The sequence below is a fragment of the Bubalus kerabau genome, chromosome 7 (assembly GCF_029407905.1).
Source record: "Bubalus kerabau isolate K-KA32 ecotype Philippines breed swamp buffalo chromosome 7, PCC_UOA_SB_1v2, whole genome shotgun sequence".
In the NCBI taxonomy this organism is placed as follows: Eukaryota; Metazoa; Chordata; class Mammalia; order Artiodactyla; family Bovidae; genus Bubalus; species Bubalus kerabau.
Window position 1 is genome coordinate 64,445,625 of NC_073630.1, and position 24,123 is coordinate 64,469,747.

Genomic DNA, 24,123 nt, shown 5'->3' on the forward strand with positions numbered 1-24,123 from the left:
TATGTATTGAAGATATCTGACAGCTGGAGTTTTAGGTGCTGAATTGCATATCTTAACTCATATTTTTTCCTTCACTTTTCAGATCTGAAAACTTTTAGATAATTCCAGTATCTGTAGAGGTTACTTAAGGATACTAAGTGACTTGAGGTTTTATAGTCATAGGGGGAACTAGAGGTAAAATGGGAAGCTCTACAATATTAATATTTAGGGCAGTATTTAAAAAAAGAATATGGTAATTGGGTCAGTTTATATATGTATGAATGTGTATGAGAATGACACATGCATTGGAAAAAGGAAAACTTTTTTTGCATTATATTCTAATACTGTCACATATTTAAATAGTGCTTCATAGAGGACAAATGAGCCTTAGAAGGTTAAACGGGACAACTGAGAGGCTCCGGGGAGTGAGGACAGAGCCAGGATTGAAACACACAATTCTGGCTTCAGCTACACTTGACCTTTGCCTTCAGGCCAAACAAATGGTGAGAAGGATCTACTATGTCAAGAGAGAAAAATGGAAAGACAAGGTGTTCATCTTGGGGACTAATGTGGTATACTTGAGTCTGGATTTAAAAAAAAAAAAAATGTTGAAACGTCCCTGGTGGTCCAGTGATTAAGAATCCATCTTGAAATACAGGGGATGCAGGTTCGATCCCTGGTGAGGGAACTAAGAACCCACATGGCACGAAGCAACTAAGCCTGTGCTGCAGCGACTGAACCCACACACCACAACTAGAGGGTCCATGAGCCACAGTGAAGATTCCACCTGATGCAATGAGGAGCCTGTGTGCCACAACTAAGACCCAGTGCAGCTAAATAAGTAATAAAATATTAACAAAAAATATTTAGTGCAGTTCTGGGCTTATCAGATTTTTAACCTCTGTATGTTGCTAAACCGGGGACCTCAAGTTGGAAGATCCTATTTATATCTAACCTGAAAGGTGTTGGGCGGATTGAGTTTACCTACCCATTCTTAGATTAACTGAAATCATGTACATGCCAGTATCTAGTGCTTGACAAATGTGACATTCCCTTCTCCTGCCTTTATACACTGATCTGTAAGTTGTCTAAATTTTTCCTTATGACATTGTTTTCTGCTGAGTCTTATTTGTCTTATAAAACCTCATAAAGAACCACTTTATTATATGCAGTGTGCATGTGTGCTCAGGTGCTTCAGTCGTGTCCAAGTCTTTGTGACCCTGTGGACTGTAGCCTGCCAGGCTTCTCTGTCTATGGGAATTCTCCAGGCAAGAATAATGGAGTGGGTTGCCTTGCCCTCCTCCAGAGGATCTTCTCAACCCAGGGATTGAACCAGCATCTCTTATGTCTCCTGCATTGGCAGGCGAGTTCTTTACCGCTAGCACCACCTGGGAAGCCCCATTATATGCTAGCATGTAGACGTAAGTAAAACAAAACAGAGCTTTTGTATGTTTAAAACATACAAAACCTTCCTGGAGGTTATCTGGCCACACGGGTTGAGACTTTGTGCAGCCAGGAAGATTCTGTCTCCAATTTAACTTTCACAAAACTAGCAAAGATGTAACATAAACACCAAGAGGAACAGTGAGACGTTCTCATCTTATCCCATTTATCCTGTGGCTGTGAATATTTATTTGGCCTGGTTGTGATTTCTGTTCTGGAGTGGTTAATGTCCAGATCAACTCCACATAATGGAAAGCTGACCTCAAGTAGGAGGAGGATAGATGTGTTAAGAAAAGAAAAAAAAAAAAGACTAGTGGAGATTGCTGTGGTTTGTAAAAAGGAAGTTGTTGGGGAATAGATTGATGACTGAGGATTAATAGACCATGGGTAGCTGGTGCAGGGTTTCCATGCAGACCTTGAGAGTAAGGGGTGGTGGGGCCATGCTTCCCTGGAAGCCTGGAGCCGGGTAGAATGGGAAATATCATTAGAGGATAATAAATATATTTAGTTGAAACTTTGATTCTTTATGTTTACAGAAGAAAGGACTAGATTGCAGATTTATTATAACTGATTCCCCCAAATATCTGGGAGTGAATAAAAAGCTGAGTAATCCTCTATTATTCGTATTAACAGGATGGAGGAGGCAGGAAGAGGGAGTGTGTGTGGATGATATAGAACAATGAACAAGATGATGGCGGACAGACACCCACAGAATCTTCTCTGTCTTCTGCCTGACTTTCTTGGCTGGACAACACTGGACACAGCCAGATCTTTAGCATGAGAAAAGGAGATGGGGAGAAAGAGAAAACACATTCTACTGACTGTTGATGGTCTTAAATCACCCCAACATCCCCTCCCTAAAAACTGTTTTCCTCTCAACTTCCCACAGTTGGAGAAACACACTTATAAGCCTCAATGCCTGACTTGATCCCTGCTGTAATGATTAGAGTCAGATGTTTAGACACATTAGGTGAATGTGCTTTGACTTGGCCATAGCGGAGCCCATAATTCCACATGACAGATACTGGGTGACTGCCATTTTTGTTTTGAATATAAACTACGTCAGACCTGGCGCCTGATGTAAACTTGTGCTTTATGTTGCAGTGTCAGCTCATTATCATGGGAGCTTTTGTTTGATATGGGTCCTGATTGTCTAATTTTGGAGAATGAAATGCAATAGAAGGTGCCAGTTTCCAACTCAGATGTCAGCCAGCTATGATGATAAAGTTTCCTAAATTTGTGATTTAAAACAATGTAAATCTCATAGGTGGTTCTCAATATAAAAAGAATAAAATCATTCAATGCTTTTAAAGTATCATGCACATTATTGCACTCAAAGTATTCAAAAAAGCAAGTGTTACTGATAGAATGGGAAGAGAACGGGAAGCATGATACAATGATTAAGAGCGGGGGTTGTTGTTGTGAAGTCGCTAAGTCATGTACAACTCTTTGTGACCCCATGGACTGCAGCACGCCAGGCTTCCCTGTCCTTCACTGTCTCCCAGAGCTTGCTCAAACTCCTGTCCATTGAGTTGGTGATGCCATCCAACCATCTCATCCTCTGTCGTCCCCTTCTCCTCCTGCCTTTAATCTTTCCCAGCATCAGGGTCTTTTCCAGTGAGTCAGCTCTTTGCATCAGGTGGCCCGAGTATTGGGGCTTCAGCTTCAGCATCAGGAGCATGGGATTTGAAATTAAACCTTAGTTTGAGGCTTGGTCCTGGTGCTTACTAGTCCTTTAGTCTCTTTCAACCTCATTTCCCCCATGTATACAATGATACTTGCTTCATAGAGATGTTGTGTCGATGAGATAACAGATGTAAGGACTTTAAGCATATTGTGAGTACTCAAGAAATGGTAACTACAGTTAATAGTAATGATAGAAATAAAGTTACCACTCTCAATGTTTTGGATTTTTAGTAGCTTCTTCAATATGGAGAGCTATTCGTGCCTTTTGTTGTTACTGATATTGCGTTTGCATGTTAAATCACTTCACTCGTGTCTGACTCTTTGTGACCCTATGGGCTGTAGCCTGCCAGGCTCCTCTGTCCATGGGATTCTCCAGACAAGAATACTGGAGTGGGTTGCCATGCCCTCCTCCAGAGAATCTTCCCAATCCAGGGATCGAACCCGAGTCTCTTATGTCTCCTGCATTGGCAGGTGGGTTCTTTACCATTAGCGCCACTTGGGATGCATATTTATTTTTGTCCTTTAGTGCCCTTTAAAGCAGTGTGGAGATACCAATACTGTGTCTCCAAGGTTTATTATTGGTTGATGACGTGATAGTGACTTTTTAAAAATATCCAATTAAAGTGAAATGTTCATTAAGTTTTCCATCTCCTCTCTTGTCCCCTTCCTACCTTAAAAGAGAACTTGGGTAGAATAAAGTGTGTATGATTTTTTTTTTTTGCAGACATAAATGATCTAAATTCTTCGAGTATATGAAATAGCATGTTGCAGTAGAAAAAGAACAGGACAGGAAGTCAGGAGTCTGAAACCACTCTTGCCCATGAATCTGTCTTCAGCTTTAGAGGACAGATTTTGGAATTATCACCAGCTTTTTGTTCCTTCTGTTGCTCTAGTTAGTCATTGCTTTCTTTGTCTACGTCTGGTATTGCTATTTGTGTACATGCTGCTATTATGCTTGGAACACCATATGGTTATTTAAAAAATTGGAGTTGCCTACCCACAAGACTGAGAGTTCTTTGAGGGTGTTTTATGTATCTTCATATTTCCAGTGCCCAGCAGAGAGCCTGGTGTTGAATACCGACTTAGTAAACACTTGTCAAATGATTGCATGGCCAGAATCAAAGCATAACTTCAGGCTTCCTGGCTGGGTGGTCTTGAGCAACTTACTTTTTTTAAACCCACAATTTCTTTGTCTCTCAAATGAGTGTCACACCTGATTTGCCACCTACAAATCATTATGTGAGGTCTAATAAATGAATGTGAATAGTTTATGTACATTGCAAAATTCTGGGCAATAGAAGATAATGAAAAGTCATAATATTGAAACCTAAGCTATACTTTTTATTGTGATATAATTTATAATAGCGAGAATTGGAAATGTCTATCACTGGGGCATGTGCTAAATAACTTAACGATATTATAACATTTAATACTGGGCAGCTGATAATATTAACTGGCATTTTTGCCATGTTCCAGGTCCTATTCTAAGCACCTAACAAATATTTACTCCTTACAATGTTGCTGTCAAATCTGGATGCCATTATCCTCAATTTACAGATGAAGCAGAACTACATTGACTAGCATCGAAAGAGATACAGAACATCTTGGACGTGGATAAAAAGCAGATCAGAGAGCAGCATGCAGAGTGTTACATATACTTATTAAACAGAAAAGAAACACCTGTGATAGGCCATCCACCCAAAATGAACAGTGGTTGTCTCTGGGGACTGGATTTATGAGGAAGCTTTTGCTCTGTGTAGGTTTGAAAAAAATTTTTTTTTCTTTTTACAGTGAGCAAGTATTATTTTATAGTCAATAAAATAAAGCTAGTAAAGGATAGTTCTCAACAAAAGAAACATTTATTTTCTTATTGAAGACAAAAGATACCCAAGATTTCTTCTTCTTTCTCTTTCTGCCCATCATTTTTCATCTCCTGGGCCCCAGCACTTCACTTGCATTTGATTCTCATTTGCCATCTATGTGAGGGTGAGTGAAGCTTTAGCTAATGAATAAGATAGTATGAAACCTCAATGACAGTAAATAAGAGTACAGCCTTCTAGCCAGCAGACACTTCTTTTCCATTAGGGAGCAAAGTCTCTAACTTCCAAAAATTTAATATGCCAAATGACTCTATGGTAGATGACAAGGAAGTTGTAAAACTTAATTAAATCTGTCTGCTCCATTCACCAGGTATGAGAAGGTCCTCAACCTGGGAAAGCTGCTGTTTGAGCAGCTGGCATAGGAATCCCCTGGTCACCCACGTGCTTATGCAGACAATGAAACCTTGTGGGGCTGCATGAGGAGTCCCTCACTAAGTGCCGAGGTGCCAGCCAAGTCGCCAGGCTGCCCCGAGCCACGCCAAGGCAGTGAGGCTGCAGCCCTGTCGTCTGGTTGGCCAGCCTCACTGGCACCTGCGCCTTGCTGCCGGTGGGATTCCAGCTCTCATTGTTTCCTCAGGAACTTTTGTTACCGCAGAACTTTCTCACACTCACTGGCCCAGATGTTTGCTGAATTCCAGGGCTAGTGTGTGTGGTCAGGCAGCCAAATTCCAATTTTAGAATACTGCTTGTGACTGAGAATCTCTGTTAACTCAGGCTTTTAGAAGGCTGACTGTGTGTGTGGTGTGTTGGGGATGGGACAGTAATGAAAAGCAATCAACCAGCAATTCCCAACCAGAGAACAAACATATATGCTTCTCAAGAGGTTTTGAATGTTAGCAATGAGCAAACGAAGTTGTCCAAAGGGTCGAATGGCCCTGGAATTTTAAGTCACATCTCAAAAGGATTGCACTAACCTTTCCCCCCACCCCAGAAAGACAGTGCTTAATTCACCTCTGAATTTCCAGCCAGTTTACAGCTTCCTTTAGTAATGCATCTCAGAATTTGACATCATTTCTAAGCCACAAAGTTCTTTCTCTCCAATGTCTAAAATAAGCCTTTCTCCCTCTAAGACTTATGGAGACATTTCCTCCCTCTGTCCTTCCCTCCCCCCCCTCCCTTCCTTCCTCTCATATCTACGTGCCTGTTCTTTGACAGGCATTGTTACTGGCATTGGAACTATACCAGACATTATTATTGGCGCTGGAGCTTTGAACTAGACAGACAAGTTCCCTTGCTGTCGGAAACTGGCATTCTGCTGGGGACATACAATAAATAAATAAGAATTTCAGATAGTATTAAGCACTGTGGGTAAAACTAAACAAGATCATGTGAGGGAGAGGGGTCTGGGAAGTGGAGGGGGGAGATTTATCATTGCTCTCTCTTTTTTTCTCATTTCATTTCTTTTTATTAAACCAACAATTTGAGCAGTCTATGGTCCTTATTTCAAACCCCCCCCCTTTTTTTTCCTTCTTGCTTTCTGTTGTATGCTTTGGTCATGATTCTCTGTGGAGCTGACCTTTCAGCTGAGACCTGAATGATGAGAAATTATGGGATGGACTCATGGCTAGACCTGGGAATATCATTTTTCCTCAGTGTAAATGGTGGCAGATGGGGTGGGACAGTGATACCTATCTCCTAGGTTGGTTGGGATTAACTAAAGTAACTTGCCTGCCATAATGCTTTGTCATATAGAAGCCTTAAATTATAATAATAAGGCTTTAAAAAAACTGTTGCCACCACAATTTTGTATGTTCTTTAGTTGAATTAGTCATCTATAAAAATCTGTTGGCAGTAGAGGCCAGAAGGTCTACTGGAGTTATGCTTTGGATTTACATTGTAGGAGTGAACAAGATGATGTCAGGATCTAGCCAGACTCCTTGATATCACTAGAGGGGTCCATTTTCTTCTGTTATTTACCAGCTTTATTTCAAGAGTTGGCTACAACTGAGTTATTTGATAGAAGAGTTGGACATAGGACTTCACCATGTCAGCCATGCCTTAGATTCACTTAACTTGATTCCTGCTCCCCAAGGAGCTGAGCTGCAGGGAGCCCTGAAGGCAGGGTCAACACACTGACCTCAGGAGCCTCGTGAGCGCGCTCAACTCTTGGCAGGTCCTCTGCTGAAATCCCCAAGTTCTGCAGGGCAGAGCCTCAGGAGCTGGCGTTGGTTTGGGAAGATTTGATGGCAGGTGTTAACTTGTGGCTTCCAAGCACTAGAGGACAGAGATTCCTCATTGCAAGAATGCTGCAGAAAGCGTGTTTTACTGTGCGTAGGCCAATTTGACTTTTACTATATGTAGCTGTTGTAGACTTTATTCCACAAGCTATATTCAAGGTTTACTGAAGTAATACAATAACAGTAATTAATGCTCACATCTGGATAACATTTATACCTTGACCTTTGCGCCTTCCAACAACCCTGGTGGTGGTTAGGGTCGTCCCAGGAATGGCCTCGCCAATAGTGTGGCAGAGTGTCAGTAAGGCTGTGAATGCTGTAATGTTGGCCTCTCTGGGGTTGAACCTGGGTTCGACCACTAGTTGTGAGCTACTCGTTGATATTTAACTACTCTGTGACTTGGTTCCTCATGGTAAAGTGAGGCTCACAGCCCTTATCTCAGAGGAGAGATGTGAGGATGGAGTTAATATATGTAAGCCCCTTCGAGTAGTGCCTGGGTCTGAACCAGGACTTTATGTGGGGGGAGATGGAAGCTCCAGAGGTCACATTGCTGGCTTGAGTGAGCACATTTACAGAGCAGAGACCCAGCATGAATCTCTTGATTCTAAGTCTAGTAATCCTACTTTTTCTTGTGCTGAACAGTTATTAGTTATGATTTTAAAATGTAAATGCAGATTATAGTGATAAAATAGCACATTAGTACTTGTGCTATTAATGCTACTTTACATACAGGGAAACTAAGGTTCATAGTGGTTACTCTGAAATGACTCTTAATGTTACTTTGTTGATTTTTTTTTTTAGCATGCCACTGGTCTTTCTATATTTGCTTTGTAATTGTATAATGAATGTGTAAAGCCTAACACTGAAAATGGTATTTCCAGTATTAAGTAAAATCAACTTTCCCTTGAGACAAAACTATAAAAGAATACAATTAAAAAAAATGAACTAGAAATGTATATATCACAATGAACAGTTTCCCTTCTGAAATGAAGTTACAGACTTTTTCTACTGATACCATCATTCTGTAAATATACCAGAATTTTTCTCCTTGGAAATGGCCTGAAAACTGAGCACTATATTATTTTAATATTAATTTTTAAAAATAAAACATTTGAGGACACATTTTGTAAAAAAAAAAAAAATATGGAGAAAATCACTTGAGGTTTATTCAGAAACAGAAAGTGGGTTCAAAAGTAACACATGAAAATGGTCAATGAGTCATTAGTTTGAGATTAAAAAGCCAAAGGTGTGGCAGCTTGTGACTTTTCCCATGTGATTCCGGAAGATCGATGGAAGATTTCAAGTGGCATCCTCTGTCACCCATGGCTGCTTCAAGTGCAGGAAGTGCATGCCCTCCTGGAAGACAGCTCTGAAGGCCAGCATTCATGGTGTCCTTCAGAAACATTGCCAGAAACCTTCAGTGATGTGAGGAAGTCAAGAAGAGTCAGTAAATTTATGAACTGGGTTGAAGTCATTACTTTTCTTTCCAAGGGTTATTGCTTAAGGGAATGCCTTTTGGCTTTGATTACAGCCATCGACAAATGGAAACATGTGAATTTCATGAAGCCTGGGAGAGAGTTTTGGGTGGGACGCACACCCAAATGTTCAAATGAATTTTGCAAATGAGTTGAAAAATGACTTTCATTAACTAGAAGTCTGTTGTCTTGGGGTAAGAATAAACCCCTCAGATCTCTGAGGAGAGCACGAGGGTATTTATTTGGGAGTGGAGGTGGGAGGAGATGTGAGAAATTATGGTGATCTGTTGGGAAAGGCAGAGAAATTGGTAAATTGTGGGCTTCTGGAAAATTTCCTGAAGGAGAGGGGATGTAGAGTTAGCCAAGGGGGGAATGTCCCAAGTGTGCCCCCAAAACAACTTGTCATGATTACCGTATTTGCAGCAGGCACACATAGTTGGTGTCTGCTTGGAGTTATAGATGAGAGAAAATTGAGCCCAGGCACATCCCTGCTTCAGAAAAACCCATACAAAACCACGGTTTTTCATCAGCCGTTCAGCACTGAAAGCGATCACTTCATTCGCCTGAGGCATGGCACTGTGGATGTAGCAAATGTCTGGGAACGTGACACTTGTTCTTTCTCCTAAAACTTTTCTATCAGACGTATAATAGCTAGACGTTTGTTTTACAGCTGATTGAATCTAGGATTTCCAATTGCAGCTGCGACACTGGGTGTTAACTTTCACAACTTATTTCACTTGTGCTTTAAATCGAGTCTGAGACAGTAATCTTTGCGAACATCAACTATGTGAATGCATGATCATGTTCAGGGAATTTAAGCATTGGGAGATGATTTAACTTGGTTTGAGATGAGAATAAGTTTCTGTTTCAAGGCTGACATCATCATGAAGAATATAGGCCAGGAAAGTGTTACGCAAACATCTACATTGAAAAGACCCTTCCAGGTACCTGTTCAAGAAGAGAATTCCTTCACCCAGGAAAGGAAGCACGTGCAGTTTCCTTTTTCGTTTAGATCGAAGCCTTAGCTGGGAAAGGAAAAGGAAAACCTGCCTTTCTCTGACCTTGGATAAGTCTCTCTAAGCTTCAGTTTCCTCTTGTCAAAAATAATATTCATAATAGTGTCTACATTACTGGATTTTCCTGAGACTGAAACAAAACATGTATAGTGTCTGGCGTATAAGTCTATGTGAATATAACAAAAAAGTTATGTGAAGTACTGTTGTCATTCAGTGAGATAAGTCGCAGGCACTCTATGCTGGGGAGCGGAAGAGTCATAGCGTTGAGTCCTGTCCTCATGGCCACGTATTCACGTCATGGTGGGGCTGAATTCAAACTGAATTCCTTCTGAATGTAGGAGTTCATATTCTTCCCATTGCACTTACTTTTTCTGATTAACCTATGTTGTATAAATGAGTGGATAGGAGATTCATTAATTCTATTAGTGAATATCACGCTCGGGATCCGCTGTATCTTAGCAGAACAAGCTTACGTTATTTCACCTTTCTGGACTTCAGTTTCCTCATCTATAAAATAGGATTAAGACTGGCATCTATATATGGGATTGTCTGAACCTTTAATGAATTGAAACACATAAAGCTCTTACCACAGGGCCTGGCACATTGTATATGCTCAAGAAGTGTTGGTGATTGTCAATTTTATTCCTAGCACTGTTGACATCATTGGTTCTGTGTTGGTTCATGGACTAGGCTTTCAGTGTCGGGTTTTAGCGCACTGTTTGATTTCTTCCTTGGCAGAGACAGTGGGTCTAGCACGACCCCTCCAGGCATGCCCCTTTCTCTGCTGTCAGCCACCAGAATTGGAGACTGTTTGTTAAGAGTGTGTGTGCATGCTAAGTGACTTCAGTCATGTCCCACCGGACTCCTCTGTCCATGGGATTCTCCAGGCAAGAATACTGGAGTGGGTTGCCATGCCCTCTTTCACGGAATCTTTCCAACCCAGGGATCAAACCAGTGTCTCTTATGTCTCCTTCACTGGTGGGCAGATTCTTTACTGCTGGTGCCACCTGGGAAGCCCTTGTTCAGAACAGGTCAGCATATTCATTTATAAAAGATAGGGTATATATACTGTGTTAACTGTCTAATATCTAGAGAATTCTGACACATAAAATGTACCTGGCCCCAAGACTTTCAAATAAGGCTCTGTGTGGACCTGTACATGGTAAGATTACTTTACACAATCAATAAGAATGAATCTTTGAACCAGGACTCAGGATATTTATATGGACACAGTTGTTAAATATAAAATAAAAACAATGCTTGGTTAAGCAATAGTCAAGTTTGCTGGGATACTATCTCACTTCCCTCTTATTCATTCAACTAGTATTTTAATGAAAATGTTTTTAAAATTGAAGTATAATTTAGTGTTTAAGGTGTACAGCAAAGTGATTCAGTTATAACTATAGCTATTCTTTTTCAGGTTCTTTTCCATTATAGATTATTATAAGATATTGAATATAGTTCTCTGGGCTCTTCAGTAGGTCCTTGTTGTTTATTTGTTTTATATATAGTAGTGTGTATCTGTTAATTCCCATTTTATCCCTCCTTTCACTTTCCCCTTTGGTAACCATAAGTTTGATTTTGATGTCTGTGAGTCTATTTCTGTTTAGTTAAGTTACTTTGTATCATTTTTAAGATTCCACATATAACTGATACTGTATAACATTTGCTTCTGTCTGACTTCACTTCCTGTGATATTCTGTAGGTCTGTCCATATTGCTGCAAATGGCAGTTTCATTCTTTTTATGGTTGAGTAGTAAGTATTCCATTATATATCTATACTGCATCTTCTTTATCTGTTCACTTGTTTATGGACTTTTAGTTAACCAACATTTTTAAAAAGCCCCACCATGTTAGACAAATAGGTCCAAAGTTCCTACCTTCTCAAAGCTTACATCCTCTGTGTGTGGGTGTGTCTTATAAACAGATACATTTTAATATATATTGGTCTTTGCTATGATCATCCCAGGCTAGGAGAAGTCTTAGTGGAAGGCTGAGAATTGAGAAGTTAAGTTTAAGCTGAAGTGAAGGCAAGGGACTTAGGGGAAAGGAGGCATGTGGTGGAGAGAAGGTGGTGGCTGGGGGAAAACTAGAGAAGCACAGTGGTATTTCCAGTGGGTAGCACCAGTGTGCAGATTACTCTTTGCCAGTGAGTGATGTTCTGAGCCTCAGAAAAATTAGATAAGATCCTGCCAATAGCTCTGTTCTCTCTCTCTTTCCCTTCCTCTCTCCCTCTCATTTTGATATGATCAACTAAGACTTTGATGAATTTTTCTCCACTCACATCCAGCCCTATGCATATGACAGAGTACCTTCCTCTCACTCCTCCCTCCCTCCCTTCTTTCCTTACATCCTTCTTTCCCTTCTTGTGCTCATGCTGAGTCCCTAAGACGTGTCCAACTCTTTGTGACCCCATGGACTGTAGCCCGCCAGTCTCCTCTGTCCATGGAATTCTCCCAGAGTGGGTAGCCACTCTCTTCTCCATGGGATTGTCCGACCCAGAGATGGAACCCGCGTCTCCCGAGTCCTGCATTGGCAGGTGGGTTCTTTACCACTGAGCAAGCTCAAAAGCCCTCCTTCCCTTCTCTGTTAATTTCTGTAGCTACAGTGATTCTTATTCCTGATCTTGCTTTACATACAAGGCAAAAATAAAATTGAGACCTTTCAGAAATAAACACACCAATACCTAGCCCGATTTTAGGCACATAATGAATGCACTGAAAGTGTTGGTTTAATGAAGGAACCTAGGTGAAAATTAAAAGCTGTTTCATAAATTCTTGTTTGCAACCTCAAGTAATCTTGCCCGTGTAAAGATCCACAGACACTTGGAAATTCTTGGGGCCAAATACATTCATATTTTAGAATTTTTTGATGTCAAGGGGTTAGTACAGTGCATATCACACATATTTTGTAACATCTCCAGTTGCAACACCCTGTGGTCAAAGGCATTACGATTATATGAATGTTTATATTGGATAAATAAAGATAATACAGGATTTCAAGTAAATTCAGGTCAGGTTTTATCACTAACTAGAGTTTTCACCAAACTTACATACTTTTGGTTTTCAGAGCTTTTGGAATTTTAGAATTGTGAATAAGGGCATTGTGGACCATAGTAACTCTCTGCAACCGCTGCTTATGCTGATGCTAGATGTTGTCCAGTCCACCTTTAAAAAAATCATGTTCCTCTGGGTCAGACAGGGTGGCTATCCATATCATTTGTCCTCTCTTTCCTGCAGGAAATCTGTGTTTCTTTTATCCTCCACAGTCAAAGAGAATCAGAGGAAAATTCATCTTTGGTCTTCCCTCTGGGTATCTGTCTGGATGCTGATTAACTCTGTTTCTCAGTGATCCCAACATTCCTCTCAGCCACCAAGTCTCTTGGTCCCTCTGCTGGTCCCTGCTTGAAGAATACGATGGCATTGTTCACTGCTTTTGTTAACAACCTTGGTTTGGCCTAGTATAAATGGATTCTTAAATTGAGACAAGCGTATCTGTTCTTCTGAACACTTGAAACAATTTTGAACATTAAACAGACTGTAAAGAGTAATTCACTTGTTTTAATACAGAAAGATAATACCTTCTAATGGCTTCATGTCTGTAAAGAGTTGGGATGCCATGAATGGTTCCAGCCTCATCTGTTTTTGCCTAATTTCCCTTCCCATTGGCACAGTTTCCACCCTCACTTCTCAGTACTCTCAGGGCATCTCTTTCCTACCACCCCATCTCTATTTCTGTTACCTGCTGTTTTGCATACCAGTTATAAAGACTCAGTTCTTTATCTCTGCAGACTGGGTGTCTGTGGGCACTGGCTTGGACAACCAACTGCCAGTCTCTGAAAACAGTTACCTAACAAGCACACTGACTATTACTCACTGTTCATGTCAGAGGCTTTTCTGGGATTCTGCTGGGATATGCAGACGCTTAAATGTCTAGTTTCCTGGCTGTTTTAGGGAACTGGGGTTTCTGGACAGCTGAGAGCTTAATGTCTGAGGTGCTGCTGTTTTTAGAAACATTTATGGACATGCATGTGAATACTTTAGATCTGAAACCGAGGCTAACTATGAAATCTGAGAGAGTGAAAAGATTCCTATAAAATTCCAGGTGAGTCTTAGTTTTTTTCATGGTATGTATATAAGAAGGATTTTTCTATATTCTTCTTTATAATGCTGAAAGATTAATTCTACATAGATGTTTCATAAGAGACTTCAGTGAAATTTATGAGTAATAACCATATCCTGGAAATTTTACTTTAGAAATATTGTAGGCTTAGAGTAATTCAGATAACTCAGTCTTTTGAAAGTTCTCTGCATATTACTGCCTTTCACATTTGAGGAGAGGTTTGGAAAGGGTTGTTCCCTGGATGTAAAGAGTCTAATATGTATGACAACTGGTTCCACACAGATATGTCATTTCTTAACAGGGACTGTCCCCTTTAGACTAAGGGTTGACATGGAATATTATTGCTTAAAAGAGCCACCCCATTCTTTAGTGCAGCTTGACAGGTCTTTGGAAAGAAATTTCTTTAGCCTTGTTGAAATTAGGGAAGATTTCAGCCCTCACAGTTACATTTCACAGTTACTGAGCAATTATTGTTGGCTCCCTTTCATCTAAAATAATCATTACAGGTAAGATACTAGGTAAATAAAGCATTCATTTATACTCTTGTTACATAAAAACACACCTGCTTGATGTTTTCTGCAAAATTCCAGTTAACTTGCAAAACCCTGCAGGTGAAGATGTGGGGTGTTAGTCTCTGTCCCCTGTGCCTTGCACAATTCCTGGGCACAGAAGGAGGTGTTCAGTTCACACTGGGGGAATCAGTGAATGCATGATCATTGGTGCCTCCTGATGATCAGACAAAGTGGCCAGACCTAAATTATTTTACATCAGAGCATTTCTTGGGTAGTTTGGAGAGAGAGAGAGGTTTTCAAACTGGTGTCTTGAGATACTGTTGAGTCTTTGGAGAATTTCGATGGTTATTCCTACTCTTTTCCTTTTCCTACCATGAGCTGTCGAGGGTCTTCCTGTAGGCACTCTTCATTTCTGCTGACTCAAGGGCAGGCCATGTCATGTGTTTTCAGGCCTACATGAAGTTTGTCCTCAAAGTAAAGCTGCCTTTGACAGCCCACAAATGATAGATTTGGGTTTTCCTTCTGCCTGAGGGTCAAGAGAGTGGGCAGATCTGTATTTATCAGTCCACATGGCCATTTCCTCCCTCCTACCCTGCTACCCTCTTATGCAAGAAATCAGTGGGTCCATACAGTGACCTCCACCAGGTCAGACACAATTCTGGAAGGCTTTGTATGTTCATTTCCTTAAATAAGTGGAAGGTAAAATGTTTGAAAGCAGGGCAGCTGTGGGCTGTTTTAAAACATCAGTGTTGGTTGTTTGTTTTTCTGAATGTTAACTTTTTGCCAGAAGACCTTTGCACTTCTGCTCATGCAACCCCCACCCCCAAGTTACAAAAATACATAACAAAAATAAAACAGAAGCCAGACTTAGGGTTATCTTACCAAAACAGGATTCCTTCCTTCTTTAGAACAAATGAGTTCCCCAGTTAAGTTTCAATCAATCATTCCTGATGAATTCAGTGCAGGTTTTGCTTTATCTTGAACTCATACCACTTTGTCTAGTCCTTGGGGCTTAGTTATGTTTCCTCACCTTGTTTGCCCACCAAATGGTGAATGTATTTGGGAAAAAAAAAAAAAAAAAGAGAGAGTCGTTTACTGTTTTGTTTTTCCCTCTCCAAGTGTTCAGCAATTAGAAAAAAATTTTTTTCCAAAGTGTGTGCTGGGGAATAATAAGTGATTTTCCTTGGGTGGTCTTAGTAGCTCAGTGGCTAGATTGCTCTGCAATTGAGATTCTCAAAGGTGACCTCTTGATGGGGCTGGGGGAGCGCTGACTTCCTCTTGTTTGGAAGAGAAGGGGATGCAGCCTTGGAGAGAGACAGCATGGAGGAGTGGTGAAGAGCAGAACTGAGGCCAGGCTACTTGGTTTTGAATCCTGCCTCTTGCCTCTTCCTCGCAGTGACCATGGGCAGTCACTTAACCTTTTTGGGTCTTACCTGTATAACGGAGAGAAGAGTACTTACCCCATGTTATAGTGATTAAAGAACTCAATATTCCTAAGGCACTTAGAGCAGAACCTGACACTTAGTAAATGCCATGTGTTGGTTAAATAAATTAAAAAGAACTAGAGGTGGGAATTAAAAAGAATTAGTAGTGGGTATTAAAAAGCAGAGACAACACTTTGCCAACAAAGGTCCGTCTAGTCAAAGCTATGGGTTTTCTGGTAGTCGTGTATGGATATGAGAGTTGGACCATAAAGAAGTCTGAGCACTAAAGAACTGATGCTTTCAAACTGTGGTGCTGGAGAAGACTCTTGAGAGTTCCCTGGACAGCAAGGAGGTCAAACCAGTCCATCCTAAAGGAAATCACCCCTGAATATTCACTGGAAGGACTGATGCTAAAGCTGAAGCCTCAATACTTTGGCCACCTGATGAGAAGAGCCAACTCATTGAAAAAGACCCTGATGCTGGGAAAGATTGAGGGCAGGAGGAGAAGGGAGCGACAGAGGATGAGATGGTTAGATAGCATCACTGACTAAATGGACATGAATTTGAGCAAACTCCAGGAGATAGTGGAGGTCAGAGAAGCCTGGCGTGCTGCAGTCCATGGGGTCTCGAAGAGTCAGACGTGCTTAGTGACTGAACAACAATGAGGTGGGAAAATGACAGGAGAGATTAGTGTCAAGATAACTAATGAGAACCTGCTGTATTGCACAGGAAACTCTACTCAGTGCTCTGTGGTGACCTAAATGGGAGGGAAACCGAAAAAACCAGTGAATGTTTGTATACATACAGCTGATTCACTTTGCTGTACAGCAAGAAACTAACACAACATTGTAAAGCAACTATATTCCAATAAAAATAAATAACAACAACAGAGAGTTCTCTTAGGAGGCAAATGTCTCAAAACAAAAACAAAAACCCTCCAAGGGCGGAGATTGATTTCAAACGAGAAGAGGTAATCAGTGGACATAAAAATGGCAGAGAAAGCAAGTAGGTGAGGATCAAAAGGTAGACAACAAGGTGAGTATTTGAAGGTATTACGTGGCTTCTAACTATTCAGATGTGTGACCTTAAGCAAGTCACATAACCTCCCCACAAGTTACAAATCAGATGGCTAGAAGTTCTTTTAGGTCTGTTCCAACTCCAGAAATCCATGGACCTAGCTTCCATTTTCAAGAATGTGCTAGGAGCAGAAGCTGAACTGTTGTTTCAGGTAGGGTTAAGGAAAGATGATAGTATTCACATCTGGTATCGAAGTCATTTCCTGAGCTTGAATGAGAAAAGAGCGTCAGGAGGGGCAAGGCTGAGGCTGGGAGGTACGGGGCTGGATTGCTCCGTGAAGATAGTGGCTGTCTACCACCGTAAAACTTTCATGGGTTTCTTGAATGCATTTTCCTCTTCTCCTCTCAAGCATTTGGTTCCATTTCTTATTTTTTGACCTTTTCCCTTGTTAAGTTGCATGTGAAAGGGACTCATTGTTTGAAATCTGTCTCCTTAGGAAGGAAGAGTGTGCTTGAGACGCGCAGCAGCATAAAGAGCAGGTGCCATTACTCCAGTTGAGTTCCGGCACAGGGAACGTGCTTAACTGGCTGTGCTGAATTCTTTCTGCCTAACTAGATAGCATATTTTTGATATTACAGTCCATCTGCATGCCATTTTCTTATGTGTATTTTTTTTTTTGAGTTGCTTTATTATTCTCATTTTTCCCTTGGGCTCTTTAAATATTCCTGTTTTACGAAGCAGCTTTTGTTTGTTTGTTTTTGTTTGCTTCTAGTGCTCTGACTCTGGGTTATTTGAATATAAGTTTATTGTGTTTAGCTACCGAGTGGAGGGTACTTGTTTCTGAGGAACAAACCTGTTATTCTGGCTTAAGATATGCAAACAGATGGTACTCCACAAATTTTAGTATCTTTGAGAGGTGATGCTGACTGCATGGGTCTTTGGCAACCTGATTTAAACAAATACTCACCTTGGTCATATTAATGTTTGAATCAGGCTGTGGTAAGCACAGTGTTCCTGGATTTGAACCTGGAAGGAATTATGAAAAAAGAACAGTGAGTTCAGTGGCAGTGGTTGTCTGCCTATAGACTTCAGGTTTTCCTTTCTTGGCTTTTCTTCACTGAAGTTTCATTTGGAATATTTTTTATTAGGTTGTGCTAGGTTATGCTATAGTAACAAAAAACACTCAAATCTCAGCTGCTTAAGACAACAGAGTTTTCGTTATTGTTTATGTTGTCGTTCTTCAGTCACTCAGTTGTGTCTGACTCTTTGTGACCCCATGGACTGCAGCACGCCAGGCTTCCCTGTCCTTCACCATCTCCTGGTTGGTCAAACTCATGTCCAATGAGTGGATCATGTTGTCCAACCATCTTGTTCTCTGTCGTTCCCTTCTCCTCCTGCCTTCTATCTTTCCCTGCATCAGGGTCTTTTCCAGTGAGTCGGTTCTTCCCATCAGGTGGCCAAGCTATTGGAGCTTCAGCTTCAGCATCAATCCTTCCAATGAATATTCAGGGTTGATTTTCTTTAGGATTGACTGGTTTGATCTCCTTGCAGTCCAAGGGACTCTCAAGGGTTTTCTCCAACACCACAGTTCAAAAGCATCAATTCTTTACCACTCAATCTTCTTTATGGTTCAACTCTCACATTCGTACATGACCACTGGAAAAACCATGGCTTTGAGTAAACGGACCTTAGTCAGCAAAGTGATGTCTCTGCTTTTTATACGCTGTCTAGGTTTGTCATAGCTTTTCTTCCAAGAAGCAAGTGTCTTTTAATTTCATGGCTGCAGTCACTGTCCACAGTGATTTTGGAGACCAAGAAAATAAAAGTCTGTCACTGTTTCCACTGTTTCCCCATCTATTTGCCATTAAGTGATGGGACCAGGTGCCATGATCTTAGTTTTCTGAATGTTGAGCTGTAAGCCAGCTTTTTCACTCTCCTCTTTCACCTTCATCAAGAGGCTCCTTAGTTCCTCTTCTCTTTCTGCCATAAGGGTGTTGTCATCTGCATATCTGAGGTTATTGACATTTCTCCTGACAGTCTTGATTCCAGCTTGTGCTTCCAGCCTGTGTCACCCTGTTTATGTTGCACATCTGTGGAGGGCTGGCTTCTGGTGGCATGTAGGCCGATGGCGTTTCCTCACCTGGAATGTTCCTGGTAACTGTGGTGGAGGGAAAGAAACCCGGTGAATCATGTACCACCTATTATGGGATTTGTTCTGGAGGTGATATTATTTCTACTCACATTTTACTGCTCAGTAAATAAAAGGCAACTTAAAGCAAGTCAAATGGCCATACTTAACTTCAAGTGGGCAGTAAAGCATAATCTTATCATGTTCTGGAGGGAGGAGAATCAGAAATATTTGGTAAATAGCACTAAATACCTACCATAGGCTTTACATAAGCCAGATACTGTAATGGATGCTGTGGACACAAAAATGAACAGGGTATGTCCTAGGCCTAGAGAAATTAAATTTTGGGGAAACAGCTTTATATAAGAATTTCAAAAATAATGATGAAACAAAGTTGGTTTAAAAATTATCTCTGTATTAAGAGAAGAGGAGTGTTTCCTTATCATCCCATTTCTCCAGTTTTTGTAATTATTTTCAATGAGCTGCAAATAGCTATGAAATAGTCTTCAGAACTTAAATCTTGTTAAGAAAAATTGGCTTTACTTAATTTCACATAATTTTTAGGTCCCTTTTTGAATCATTATGAAACAGTTTTTGTGTTTTTGCCATGCTTTAGCAGTCTAAAATTGAATGTGCCTAAGGAGAATAACTTCTTTATTACAGGCTGGCTGAAAACTCAGACAAAATTCCATTGAAAGCCAGTTGGTTTTCTATTTTTTTCCAATGTGTCCTTCAGCGCTGAAATTGGAAATAAACCAGCATTATGGCTTCATAACTGAAAGTGTAGCAATTCTGTACAATATACAAGCAAATTTGCCATTTAAAATATCAGACATCTGTCTGAAGTTGGTGCTGACCTTCTAAACTGCAGCTGAATGTCCAGATTGTTATTTCTTCATCCTCCTCGGAGGCATTTCAGTCCTGGGTTCACAGCCCCATGATTCTTGTCTGCTTCCTAGCTGGTTATGGGTTGTTTCCTAGAGTCTAGACATGAAATGAAAAATGATTATGTAATCCATTTCCTGTTCGTCCATGCAAAATTCAGAGGAAGGTCTCAAATCTTGGAGACATACACCTCCTTTTTGGTAGAAAGAACAGATGCTTGGGTTTTATGGACATGAGCGGAAGTCTTGGCTGGCCTCCTGCTACCTAGACAACCTTGGGCAAGCTGCTTAATTTCTTTAAGTCTCAGTTTCCTTCTCAGTAAAATGAGGAACATAACTGTTTCAGAATGTTGTTGTGAGAGTTCAGTATATGGTTTATATAAACTGCCAGCAACGTCTGATGTGTACTAAGCGCCCAAGAAATATTCGCTATTGGCAAGGTACTTACTGGTTTTCAAAGGGTTTCGTCAGATTTTAGCTCATAGGAATAAATCAAAGAGGTAAAAGGCATATTGAAGTGGATTTCCATTAATTTGACAAAGATAAAAAAAGACTTCTAATTCTCTTTTTGACATTACAATCACAGCTGACTCAGTGAAGCTCCAATTTAATTATGATGGGTCTCTCCTTTCTCCTATATTCACATTTCTTCTCACTCATCATTGTGTTAGATTCCATATACATGGAGTCTCTCCAACCACATCTGTTCACTTCTAAATCTTTTCTGATACTTTTTTGAGTTTTGAGTGATTACCTTAGTAAGGGCTTCTCAGGTGGCGCTAGTGGTAAAGAACCCGCCTGCCAATGCAGGAGACTTAAGAGACACAGGTTCAATCCCTGGGTCAGCAAGATCCCCTAGAGGAGGGCATGACAACCCACTCCAGTATTCTTGCTTGGAGAATCCTATGGACAGAGAAGCCTGAAGGGCTACAATCCATGGGGTTGCAAAGAGGTAGACATGACTGAAGCCGCTTAGCACATGTGCACACATGCACCGTAGTGAATAGTGATTAAGGGCTGAGGAACTGGGTACCAATACTATAGGTAAAGAAAACAAAAATGTCAATAATTTTAATGACAATAGCTAACAGTAATTGAATCTGTGTCTAGCTAGTAACTGGAGTTTTCTTTTCTCATATAAAATCATTGTTCCCTCAATCTTGTAAGAGCCACAGATGAAGAAATTCAGGCCAGGACGTTAAGTAATCTGCCCTGGGCAACATACTTAGTAAATGCTAACAAGCGCTGTTTCTGGAATTTGAATCCAGACCCCTTGACTTCAAAATATTAATAGCTTGTTTTTCCCCTCTGAGCCCTATTGTACAGACAAGTTTGAGTTCAAAATAGGGAGGTTATGTTCTTGGCTAATGAATGCTGTGTGAACACTGCTTGAGTAGATTAATCATGGCAACTAAAAATAACGGTGTATTGTTGCCTTTCTGGACAATCTAAACTTGCTTGTCTGAGTGACTTTAAAATATAAAGTGTGGCTCTGCTCTGGATGCCCCCGAGGGAGTTTTGAGACCTGGAATCCCGTTTTGGGGGTGACTCTCCGTTTGTAATTTCATGTTTTGTGTACACATGGCCTTTTGTCCGTATCCATATGGGTTAGGAATGAGAAGATTTGAAAAAGCAAATAGCCTATACCTTCCTGTCTGAATGACTCCCCCATTTCTCTCACCTCTGACAACTTTCTAAACAGATTGGCCTAGTTAGTCAATCCAGGGGCCCTCTGTCCTTGTTTTTAAATAATATTATTTGTGCATGGCTTTGTGGTCAGTTTTCTATTTAAAAATGTTTCCTAAAATCAATGTTAAGGCCTAGGGGACAGCTACTGATTGAGACTTTTACTTTGAATTAAGAGGCTTACTTGGCTGGACACTGTTCTTAAATGATAGTAATCTCTCATGACTGAAAACCTGATGGCTAAAATGCGGGACACTTGGGAGCTCTTAAAATGATCGAGTTTCTATTACATTTTGTTTTTTTAAGTTGACAGTGGACGCTGATGAATAATTTTCCGATCTAGTTTCACGGTCCTTTTGATCAACCTCAAATAAGACTGAATGTGACAGCATCTCTCAAAGGGTTAATACCCTGGAATTTCACACTTAACAATTGGCATTATGTCCTCTGCATTCTTGAGGAATTTTCTCACTGATGTCAAAAGATTTTGGTTTGTTATGCAAGACAGTGGTCCTCTGACTTCGCATATCACATTCTCTTAATCTGGATGGAAATCCCTGCATGCTAATTGGGGAAGGAAAAAGGTGGTGTAAGTGGTTCCTTGGCTACAGGTGAATTAAATGTGTGAGTGCATTTAGTTAAAAAAAATAATAATAAAGCACAACAGAAGTCTTGAAAATGAGTGGGCATTCTGTTGAAATGGCTGCTTCTCACGTTTTTATCACTTTGTGTCTTACTACTGTGCTGCTGTGATTATATTTTAGGAAACCCTTTACTGTATTTATATCTTATTTTTTTATTATCTGATTGGTCTTAGTTACCTATTAGCTGGGTAAGAAACCGTCCCAACTTATTGGCTTAAAATACAGCAGTTTATTATTTCTCAAGATTTTCTGAGTTGACTAGCTCAGCTGAGTGGTCCTCTTCCAGGTGATATTGGCAGGCCGTTGTATTCAGCTGGGGTTGAGAGGCTGGGTTGAAAGGTCAGAGAAGTCTTCTCTCCCATGTCTGGTATCTCAGTGTCCTCTTATAACATGGTGATCTCTGGGCAGTTGAACTTCCTCAGGTAGCTGGATTCCAAGAGACAGAAAGCAGAAGCTGTTCATCCTCTTAAGGCTAATTCCAGACCATATTCAGTTCAGTCCAATTGCTCAGTCGTGTCTGACGCTTTGCAACCCCACAGACTGCAGCACTCCTGGCTTCTCTGTCCTTCACGAACTCCCTCACCTTGCTCAAACTCATGTCCAAAGAGTTGGTGATGCCATCCAACCATCTCATCCTCTGTCGTCCCCTTCTCCTCCCACCTTCAGTCTTTCCCAGCATCAGGATCTTTTCCAATGAGTCAGTTCTTCACATCAGGTGGCTAAATAAAGTATTGGACCTTCAGCTTCAGCATCAGTCCTTCCAGTGAATATTCAGGACTGATTTCCTTTAGGATTCACTGGCTTGATCTACTTGCAGTTCAAGGGACTCTCTAGAGTCTCCCCCAACACCACAGTTCAAAAGCATCAACCCCAAAGTTCAAAAGCATCCAGACCATATACTTTCACCATATCCTATTGGTCAAAAAAGTTAGAGTTTAGATTCAAGGGGAAGGGAATAGACCCCACCTCTTGATGGATGGAGAGGTGTGTGCCTAAAGGGATGGAAGGATTGATGGCCAAACTAGGCAGGTAGAGGCAGTCTTGAGGGTAGAGAGCCTTATTCTGGCTGATGGAAATGCCAAAGGCAGAGACACATTTTGTCCCACTTCCTGTGTAGGGTTCTGGGTGGAGACTGCTTCATGGAGTATCCTCATGCCAACCTGAAACATAGTGAACAGCAATGTAAGAGGAGGACACCATGGTGAAGTCAGGTAGAAGGAGGTCTTAGCTGCACTCACAGTCCTTTCTCAGCTTCTGTGTGGTGGTGGAAGGCACCTGAAGTTCTTCATTTCTTCAAAGGAGAACTCACAAGATCGTGGAATTAAAAAACGGTGGGCTTCGGGCAGGAACTGGGTGGAGCCTGAGACCCAGAGCTGACTGCAGTACTACTGGAGGCTGGCTGGTGGTACCCAAGGCCCTGACCACGGTCCATGGATGTCAGTAGCAGGTGCCCATGGAATATCAAGGCTGAGAGAGAGAGCCAAACTCACTTCTGTGGTCCCTAGGCAAGGCAGCAAGGGCTAGACAGGATTCAGAGGATACCATCTGATTTGCATTCCCCATCTTCCATGTCACTGTAATAATGGAGATACATCACCTTCTCTCCATACGCCTAGTTACTATCCTGGAGATAAGCAGGAAATTGGAGCAACCGATCATGATGCCTAAAAAGACTGAACTTAATGGAGCTGTTTAATTGATTGCATTGGACTAAGTATTTGCCAGATTTGTCTATAATTAGGTCTCTTTTCTTCTGGTAGTCTGAATGATGGCTCCCAAATATGTTCATGTCCTAAACCTTGTAACCTCTGAATATCTTACCATACATGGCAAAAGAAACTTTGTAGTTGCAATTAAATAAGGATCATTCGATGAAAAGATTATCCTAGATTATCTGAGTGGGCCCAGTATAATCACAGAAGTCTTTGAAGAGTGAGACATGACAACCAAGCCAGATGTTGGAGTGATGTCTTGATGCTCTGAAGATGGGGGAAGGGGCCATGAGCTAAGGAACGCAGAAACCTCTAGAAGCCGGAAAAGAAAAGCTCCT

General features: G+C 41.0%; 1 protein-coding gene and 1 long non-coding RNA gene across 19 annotated transcripts in view; one reads left to right on the top strand and one right to left on the bottom strand.

The window, feature by feature from the left end:
* Nucleotides 1–24,123, top strand: part of LIMCH1 (LIM and calponin homology domains 1) — a 348,742-nt gene that overhangs the window by 59,861 nt on the left and 264,758 nt on the right. The window lies entirely within an intron of this gene.
* Nucleotides 22,272–23,447, bottom strand: LOC129657804 (uncharacterized). The gene is made up of 3 exons (XR_008717119.1): nt 23,312–23,447; nt 23,040–23,233; nt 22,272–22,499 (listed from the first exon to the last, which is right to left on the bottom strand). It is a non-coding gene; the product is annotated as an uncharacterized LOC129657804 (long non-coding RNA).